General features: G+C 43.6%; 1 long non-coding RNA gene across 2 annotated transcripts; it reads left to right on the forward strand.

The window, feature by feature from the left end:
- Positions 1–1,224: 1,224 nt before the first annotated feature.
- LOC120904195 lies at positions 1,225–8,386 on the forward strand. 2 transcript variants are annotated; one of them, XR_005739714.1, is made up of 4 exons: positions 1,225–1,400; positions 1,504–1,629; positions 1,843–2,272; positions 8,106–8,386. It is a non-coding gene; the product is annotated as an uncharacterized LOC120904195 (long non-coding RNA). The 2 variants fall into 2 exon arrangements; XR_005739713.1 differs by having other exon boundaries at positions 1,504–2,272.
- The last annotated feature ends 1,269 nt before the right edge of the window (positions 8,387–9,655 follow it).

Here is a 9,655-nt window from a genome sequence, read left to right on the forward strand (position 1 = left end):
GACGCAGCATTCGCTTCTGGATAAAGAGAGCTCTAAAAACAATGTGCTCTTAACAACGAAAGCAAAAAACAAGGAGAAGGAAAATTTGTGCCTCATCTTCTATTACCACATTAACCACTTTTGCAACGAGTCCGTAAGGCCCTCCAGTGGGTTTGTGTTTGTGTGTGCGAAATACAGGCGTACGAAGTTGCCTTTCCATTTCACCACAGTAAAGGACGGCATGAAACAAAGGCCACCTTGCCGTGTCATTTCGGTTCCAGGTACTTTATCCCCCCGGTGGTCGTAAAATAGAATATAAAAGCGTCTCAAAGTGTTGTACACGGTCGAGTTTGTACCTTTTTCCTGTTTTCCACCGCCAAACCACACCAGGCACCATGGCGAAGCGTGCTAACAAGCGTTATTGATTTTTCTGCAACCGTTCTGTGGTTAAGCGGGGATAAGTATGAAAAAATGAAGCAAAAGTAAGAAATATGATGATGGAAATGAAAATTGATAAGGAATATTTAAGATATGAATATAAAAACTTAAATCAAAGCAACAAACATAAAACAGACATGAAAACATGAAAACTAATAAATATGTCAAACAGGTTTTAAGAAAAAAGAAAAGAAAAACATACGAAGATCCCCAAAACGCACCTAATAACACTACAAACATAACAAGATTTCAGAAATCCAGAATAATAATTAATAATAAGACAACAATAAAATGAAAAGAAATAAGAAACATAAAACATGCACAAAAGTAAAGATTAAAAGAAACAAATTAATCGTTTTGTAAGATAAATAAAGTTAAAAAAAGAAAAGGAAGAGTCCGCCTGAAAAATGTTATTAAATAAGACATTGAAAAATAACATCAAAGTACGAACACTCCAACAGACAGACATCAATTTTCAATCCAGCCCAGCTCAAACCAACATGACCACATTAAATAAACATTACACAGCGTGTTCAAGCAAATCGCACATTCAAATCACAAGATAGATAATAAAGATTGAGTATTAATGTTTCGTTTTCGCTTGTTTTGCCGCTTGTTTCACCTCGCACCCTTGGAGGGTTAGCCTCCCTAAAATGGTTAAATCATATCAAAATATGAATATTTTATCAGAATCCTTCCTTTCTTTCTGGCCTGAGGTTTATTCTTTCCACTCCTGGGGGTAGTAGTAGCCCACCATTAGGCAATCGAAACGGTTTGCCTCTCTTTAATGGTTGAGTAGGCCGTGAACAAATCAGGCCCGCGGTGTAATCTGCAACACAAATCGGGGAAGCCTGCACATCGTCATACGTCGAGTTGCCATTACTTTTCTTCCTTCTTGGACGCTACGCGGCGTCGTCGATTAGTTTTGCATAACCTTCTTCTCCATTATTGAAGCTGGACAACGCCCTTAGCGTGCGGATAAGGTAAGGTTTTCATCGGAACACGTATTAGCCGGGCGCGAGAGTTTCAAGCCCATGCCTTGTGTGCGAGCGAATGTGTGTCATTAAAATTCTAATCACGTTGCAGTCGAACAGCTCGCGCCATTGGATCGGTACAGCACACCACCTCCCTCCGGAAGACGTTTGGAATCCGGCTCTCCAGCAAGCAGCGGATACTCATCAGCAGTGCGAAAAGAAAGCGATGAAGGCAACGGTAAGAACGCGCGTGCTATTTCCGACAGCGTATCAGACAGCTTCTGCAATTCCACACTTTCTGACAGTCGGTAAGCCCTACACATATATCCCACTCCCTTGAGGCTTTCGGCCTATGTTGGGATGTGAGCTGAAGCAGCTGCCGGTAACGTCTGGTGTTTTTGGAGTGTGAAAAGGATACTCCCGGCACCCTCTAAAGTACCTCCACTTCTAGGCTCTTGTCCCTGTCCGTCCGGAGAACCGATGCCGTTGTCATAATATGATCACGCGCATGGCCCTTGCGGACTACCAGCTAGTACAGCACCACCGCAAAAAGCGCAACAGTGTGTATTCGATCTGGGACGGACGGTGTATTTCGCTTCATCTCCGATTTGGAGATATTGGTATGTGTGTGTGAGAGAGAAAGAGCGAACGAGTGCACAATACAGAACACTCTGCACAGTAGCCACCGAGACCAGCAGGCAACGGAACCTTCCCCGTGTATCGATCGAAGCAACCAGCCGGCTCGATAAATCTCTATTTTCTCTCACTCCACCATCTGGACAGCACAAAACAGAATCCTGGAGGAGTGTGGTAGCATGAGCCACAAAAACTCCGGATGACCGGTACGAAAAATCGGTCCTCACTCCAGTACCACGAACAGGGTAAGTCTTTTATGTCCTTTTCTCTTTTATGCGCCTTTACGCGTCGGCTGGGGGACGTCGAATGAAAATTGCAAAAACCCGATCGAAAACGTCCATTTGCGTGTAACCAAGAATTTAGGACACCAGAAATGGGAGCTGTCCCCCTCTGGGGACCTCAAGCACACACACCGAAATGGTTTGTCGATGTCGTATCAATTTTCTTGTCGTGGGGGTTTTTAGGGGCTTTTGTATCCGGCTGCTGCAGCTGGAGTTTGTCGGACATAAATCGTTTTATGCTTATTTGGGGACATTTTTATGTGGTTCTTTTACATAACAGTGTAACCCTCCGTAACGCAATGTTGATATGCCACATTGTGGTTAGGTTATATGGTGGGTAATACAAGATTAAGTTGAAGTTATGGCAGGCAACTGTTGTATGATTTCGTTAAACGGTGAAGGCGTATAATAAGGAGGGATTTGTTTTATATCTCGTTGTACCTTTTTAGGAATTATAGTTACATTTAGATTTACTGATATCTGCATTATCAAGCTCAGAATATGTGCTAAAATTATCGATGTCGTAAAATTATCAAGGAATTCAGTCCTCGTGGAGTATAGAAAAACGGTCAATTTAGCTGAATTTCCAAAAAGTATCCAATTTTTCCACAATCCATTACCCATTTCCAACAGATGGTGAAAGTTTGAACATGTTGTAACCCCGAGTATACTTCTACGTAGTAAGTGTAAATGATCCACAGGGTTAAAGGGCATCATGATAGGGATTATTCCATTTTGGTTTTGGGGAGTACATGGAAACATTTTAAAACGTCCTAGTTCTGTCATTAAACGGGAACCGTTCTGGCACATTACACCACATCAAGAGCCCCGCCGCATTTCATGGACCTTGAGTACTGCTCCAACGTCCCTGATACTTCCACCGGCATAAACAAACATCTGATTCCCCAAAAGGATAACATTCCTGTCCTTCTCTTTCTCCTACTCCTCCGCTCACTACATCCGAACCCGGACATGCAAACAGCGGCATACAAACCATTACCAAGTGTGAGACCTCATTTAGGGCCCAGTTTTGCTTTGGTCCGTCCGGGCGAAGTAGTCATCATACGCCGAGCTCCATAAACAGTACAGTTAATCTCCCCTTTGGCATCTTTTGGGACATTTGGCGCCAGTCGCAGTGGCAGTGGACTGGAGAAGGAGGCTAGTTTCCTGTCCATTACCCACACCACAGACGTGAACCTTCGAATGAAGGGCCACAACAGCAGAAGCGAGGGCATCATGAAAAGGGCAAATACGTTCCTTCCAAAAAAGGGCAAAAAAGCAACTGAACAAGCTATTCTCTCCGGATTCAGATGGTCCAACAGATCCAACAATCTCTGGGGCTCTGGAGATTAATCGTAATCAAGACATTAATCCCTTCATTCGTTCGTTAGCCAATTTCGCTGCCACTCGAAGTCTGGGACGGGGACTCAAACTGGACAGGTCCCAACAAGCTTACTGAAAGCTTTGAAAAAAGCCCACACGGCGTACTTCCATGGTTCGAGATTGCAGTCGACACACGGTGCAGCACGTTTGGGAAAGTTGCACCGTGCAAGGGGGGGCACAGGAATTCATTGCGTGGGTTTGCCAACTGCGTAGGCTTCTCAAGCCTTGGTATAACGTTACTCTTGAGAAACGGGATAGGAAAATCTCCTATTTTTCCCGTTCAATATCAATCATAAGGTGGATCTAAGCTCAGTAGGCGTTGGCAGACGTCTCAACACACTCCACCAAGCGCCTCCAATATCTCGCGCCACATCTCGATCGCAACGATCGTTGGAATTTTTGGGCCACCCCACTTCCTGAATGTGCGATAAACATCGGCTTCCGTTTATGGTTCGCTTCACACGAGCCGCCGCCAAACGGGCGCATACCGGTGGAAAGGTTATTTGGGAGCGATTCTCCCAAAATTTATGACCAAAAATGATGATGCCGTGGTAGATAATTCGATACCACCGTTTGGTCGTAGCTGTGCACCGTTTAGCTGGAGCGTCGTTGGAAAACGATTTGTAGACCCGGCTCCATAGCATTTGCCTAGCGCCGGGAAACGCCAACGCACAAATTGCTTACAATCGACCGGGCAGAGTGTCACCCTCCCGCATCTCCCTCGCATAAGTACGCACAATGATCAATAAACCTTTAAATTGGAGCAACAGCAGCAGCACGTTATTGTCACTGTTTACCATTTTTGGATGATGGTTTCTTGTGGCCCCACAACGAGCGCTGAGTTATTGATGTGGTCGCGCGGGATGATCTTCTGTTGCTGTGACGGTCGAACGATCGTCAGTAACCAGGCGGCAATCCGCACCATTCTTGGAGTGCTCTCTATTTCTTAAGGAGTGTTGTTGCTTTCGAATAAAGATAGCACTCATATGGCTCACGAAACACTGAACAGAACAATCTGTCACACCGTTCGAATCCACTCCTAAGAGGAAACCGAACCTTTGCCGGTCTGTTGCCGTGGAATCATGTTTCCAGAAAAATGCCCCTATTTGTACATTGGAGGACTATGTCGGAGCAGATCGTCTGGCCAATGCTAGCTCCACCAGAAGCGTAGGATGATAGTTAACACCTCCGCAACAGAGCTCTTTAGAGATCGAGCTCTATACCACCATTCTTTTTACCCTTTGGAAGTGGATTTAGTCAGTCAAGTAAAAGAGCCGGCGGCAACTTTGACTAATAACAACTTCTACCAGTATATCCGTAGGCGGAACAACGTTCCGAACACTGTTGACAAAAAACCATTCGCGGAACTACTATTTAAAATCACGTTCTCTCTCTCTATCTGACTCACCTGTCGATAGGTTTTGTTGCCATCTAAAGGTTAAGTAAGTGAACCTGTGCGCCGTATGACATTATAGGTATAGGTTTCTTCAGACATAAAAAAAACTCTGGAAGTTAGTTGCTAAGAGTCGTCCGAGACCTATAAAAGCATTCGTATGGGTATATACGAGTATAGTTGTCAACAACTGTTCTTCCGCGTACTTAGAGAACTATTTCCGTTCCCGCTCTTGATCGATCAAACATCACACCGGCAAGCAGTGGCAGCCTACGCACTTTGGTACAAAGGTCCCGCGTCCGTCCCGCAAAACCATTCACGGGAAATAGCCATCAATCAAATTGGCAAAACATGATGATATGCAATAGCCATTCTGTCCACATACACACAAAAAAACATTGGAAAAAACTGAGGGGTGTCCAAATAAAACAACAACATCAGGGGTGAAGGAAACGAACGAATGAATTTCCATGACCCTCTCATCAACGTTGGTGCCTAACGCACCGGGGCTTTACATATTTGCTCCTGAGGGGACCCCATCCGTGGCGTTATGTCTTTGCAGGCATTGGTTCCAGTCATGCAACTAGACTTTATTTTAGTGCTAGTGTTTTTTTTTAACCAACACACGCCAACAAGAGCCCCCAAAACAACGACACAGTTCGGAGGGAAAGTTTTCCTTTAGACACGCGCACTTTTTTGGGGGTAATTTTGTCTCCCACAACGAAAAGTTGGAATAGTGTTTTTCAAGGATTTTGTTTTTCGCTTTACTTCCTGCCCTTGTATCATCACAAAAGCCGTTTTGTGTGATTTTTATTTGTTTGGGAAGGAAACAAACTCTTACTGCGTCATGCAGTTTTAGTGTGTGTCGACCTACGAAAGGTCATACGGCTACTAGGACTACTAGGAGTGAAGTTGTGACTGTCGTGCATGAATATATAATTTTTATTTCAAAAATACCCTCTCTAATGAAAATTGCTGGTGCTGGGTTTTAAAGACCTCTGTGTCACAAGGACACAATCAACGAAAAATCTCGACTGTAATTAATCTGATTCACTTTTCCGGCACAGGGGCATCGTTCTTCTCTAAACAACAGTGCATCCTTTCCCAGTCCAAAAGATCCATTAGATAATTAAATTTTAATAGATTTATAGCCCAGTCTCGGTAGCAAATCGCTTAAATTGTGATTATCTCCTGGTGGGTAAAATATTGTTTGTCTGGAATGCTCTCGTAAGGTCACGTTTTCTTGTGTGTGTCATATCATCCTACAAGAGCAACTCACCAGGGAGCATCTATCCCATAATCGAATTGTCGTACAACCCAGGGCAGTAGCTGGAGCGATTAATTTTTGGGAAAATTCAACTCTTCATACCTTCCCACAATGACTGTGAGAGAACGGTTGTCCTGGGACTTTCGAGATGATTTACGACTTTCCTACGAGCACACGTAGAACTGAGCTCTACGAAGCCACTAACAAACCGTGTTTTGCTAATCTGAGATTCTTCAGCAGCAGCTGTCTCCAAAACAGGAACCAAGTTGAGAGGATTTTGTGGGATTTTCCTTCTCATCGATGAAACCACAACCACGACTCGTTGTGGTGAATGTAGCAAACACACACGGCATAAATCATGTAACAACAACTTTTCCATAAACAGTCAAAACCTGACCACCCCACGCGTGGTTGCCTTCCCCGCCGCCTTCACTTCAAAAGGTGCAAAATGCGCGATGCAATTTAACCCCAAAATTGCTAGCCGGGGCACTGGCTGGCCAGGCCCGTCCAGGCCTGACTCAATCAACGGTTTGTGCGCCTTCGAGAGCTCGAAAGCCCACATTTTCGCCCTTGCTGCCCACACACACACACGCACGAGCGTGGTGGCGGTTTTATGGCGACACCAGTCAGTGCGCGCCTACGGAAAGTCCTCCGCGTTTCGATCCGGTTTCACGCAACCGGCGGAGGAGGAGGATTGGTCTGCTTTACTAGAACCGGGCATGTTGCGTATGTTTTGGATATCGGATGTTCGGAGCATGATGAGAGAGGGAGTACACGTATGTCGTTAAATCACTCTTGGCAAAAGGCCCATATACAGTAGCTTGTTTTATGGGTGTGCTTAGACAGAGTGGACACATAGTGAGACGACAGCTGCATAACATGTGCAGGGTTTGTGACGTTTTAATAGCTCGTACCACCACCAAACCAAAGTGCAACTGTGTTTCCCGATGCACCCTTCTATCGGGTTAGGTTTCTCTCTAGCACCGTTAAAATGTACAGTTTTAATGTTGGTGCATAATTCTTTCTTCAGCTGCCAACCTCTCTCAAATCTCTCCCATTCCAAGTGCTTTCTTCTTCTCTGTTTAAATAATTGAAAAATATCATTAGCGCAGATCACACGATCTGATCTTTGGAGCACTCAGAGGCAACACACCATCCAGGGGTGTGTCAAAGGTGAAATTATGTTATCACGACCACCACCACCTTCACCACGTGTGTGGTTCATCGAATGTCGGCTCTCTTTTTACATTCACGAACCTTCCATATCTCATCGCAAAAGCTCGTGAACACAATAAGTCATTCGGTTTTGCAATGAAATTGAGGGACGGAAGAACTACCCTCATGATACCATTATTTGTTTCACACCATTTACGGGTGTCCGAGAAAGAGTGCTTGATTTACACCAGCTGCCGTTAATATACACGAAGGAGATGGTGTAAATTTTCACGCGCACGCAATATCTCTTGTCGATCGATAATGATTATTTGTGTTCGATAATATGCATCGAAGTGTGTCTCTCATTAAACCGATCACGACCCAATAGGGTTGGGGGGTTGGGAAGCACTGAAATAACTTTGTCAGGCACAAGCAGAACATAAGAAAAGTAAAATGCAACAAAAGAAGCTTACCCTTTCCCACCGTAAGTAAGCAAAGAAGTACAATCAAAATGAAAATACTCTTCACGATCTCCTCTCTCGTGTATGCTAAACACAGATTGCATCCTTCGTTAAGTGAATCGACGTACCTCTTTCCAGTTGGACCTGCAACTATCCACCGGGGTCCGTTGACGAACAGGTTTTCCTTGACCATCGCCATCCGTGGGCATTCCGCGTGTTCAAGTACCCCTCTCGGCGTACGCGCACCAACACACCGTTCATCTGTTGCGCGTTGGTTGCATCAGAGTGGCGCCCTCGCTGCACCCAAGCCAAGATCGTAAAATGTAAGCCAGGAGCCTTGGCATTTCTCCCCGAAATGGGATTGCTGTGTAGAAGAGGGCACAGGGAGAGAGGTAGAGGTTGGGAGAAATGATTTGAATAAAAATTTTGTAAGTGTAAGAGTTAACATCAATTTAATGTGAAAAAACTTTAAGTAAAATATAGAAATGAAAGTGTAAGAAAATGTAAGAAAGAAATAACAACATACAAACGAGGAATAATTGAGAAAAATAAAAAAAAATAAAAGTTGAAGAGTAATATGGAAACATGAGAACATGAGAACATAAACATAAGATTAACATTTTCAAAAAACATAATAAGACAAACAATACACAATGACGAACGAGAAAATCACTCAAAAGACATAACAACATCGACAACATGATGAAACAACACAAAACAAAACATGATAAAAATAAAAAAACAGCAACAAATAGAATGTAGAAGAGAAAAAAGTAAAACAAAATCAGCGAACACAAAACAATCTCAAAGGGAAAAACAACAAGACCAAACCAATCCATCGGACAATGTGAAAATATAGAACACAGACAAACTGGACTAACGAACGAACCATCGGAACGAAACAACGCGGATTTCTTTCAAGTGGGAAAGACAAAATTAAGAGCCAATTTGTTTTAAATAATTAGTTAAATAAAGGCATTACTTCATTTTTGCCAAATGCGCATAAGTCGCACACGCGTACGCTTTTTTTAACATTCTTAGCCAATTAGGATTGTTCTTGTGGGGGAAGAAATGGGGGGGGGCACATGTTTTATAGCTTAAACTTTAAGCACTTGTTTTCTCTTTCTCTAATTGTTATTACAAAGCGGAAAGGATATGCGAGTTCCTCTATTTTTCTCCTTCTTCACTCACTTTTCTCCGGACACTCGGTTCTCTTGTTAGTGTAATTTGCGTTTAATTTTGCTTGGCTTCTCTAGAGGTAAACACGTTGTATATTAGAGATATAATTTTGTTTTTGGAACTCTCTCTCTCTCTCTTTCTCTGCGTTAGTCAAGCTTTCTCGTAAAGGAGGACACGACCTGGAGTATAATTTTGCAAACAGCAGCCCCTGAACACGACATCGATTTTCCACGAAACCACACCACACCAAACAGCAAGCAACCGCGGAATAGAGCCACCACCGCACCCATCCCTCACCCCTTCTTCGGATACAACATTTTGCTTTTCAACCTCCTCTTCCCTTTCGGGGAGGGAAAATCGGGCGAAATAATTCAAACACACAAGAGCGGGTTTTTTGTTTGTTTTCTCTTTTTTCTTGTTCGTTTTTGTTTTCGTGTGAATGGTAATTATTAGAGGAGAGGTATTAGTTTTCTTTTCCACTTTCTTCTGCGTTTTGTTGGTTCGATTTA

This window comes from Anopheles arabiensis, chromosome 3, assembly GCF_016920715.1.
Source record: "Anopheles arabiensis isolate DONGOLA chromosome 3, AaraD3, whole genome shotgun sequence".
NCBI lineage: Eukaryota > Metazoa > Arthropoda > Insecta > Diptera > Culicidae > Anopheles > Anopheles arabiensis.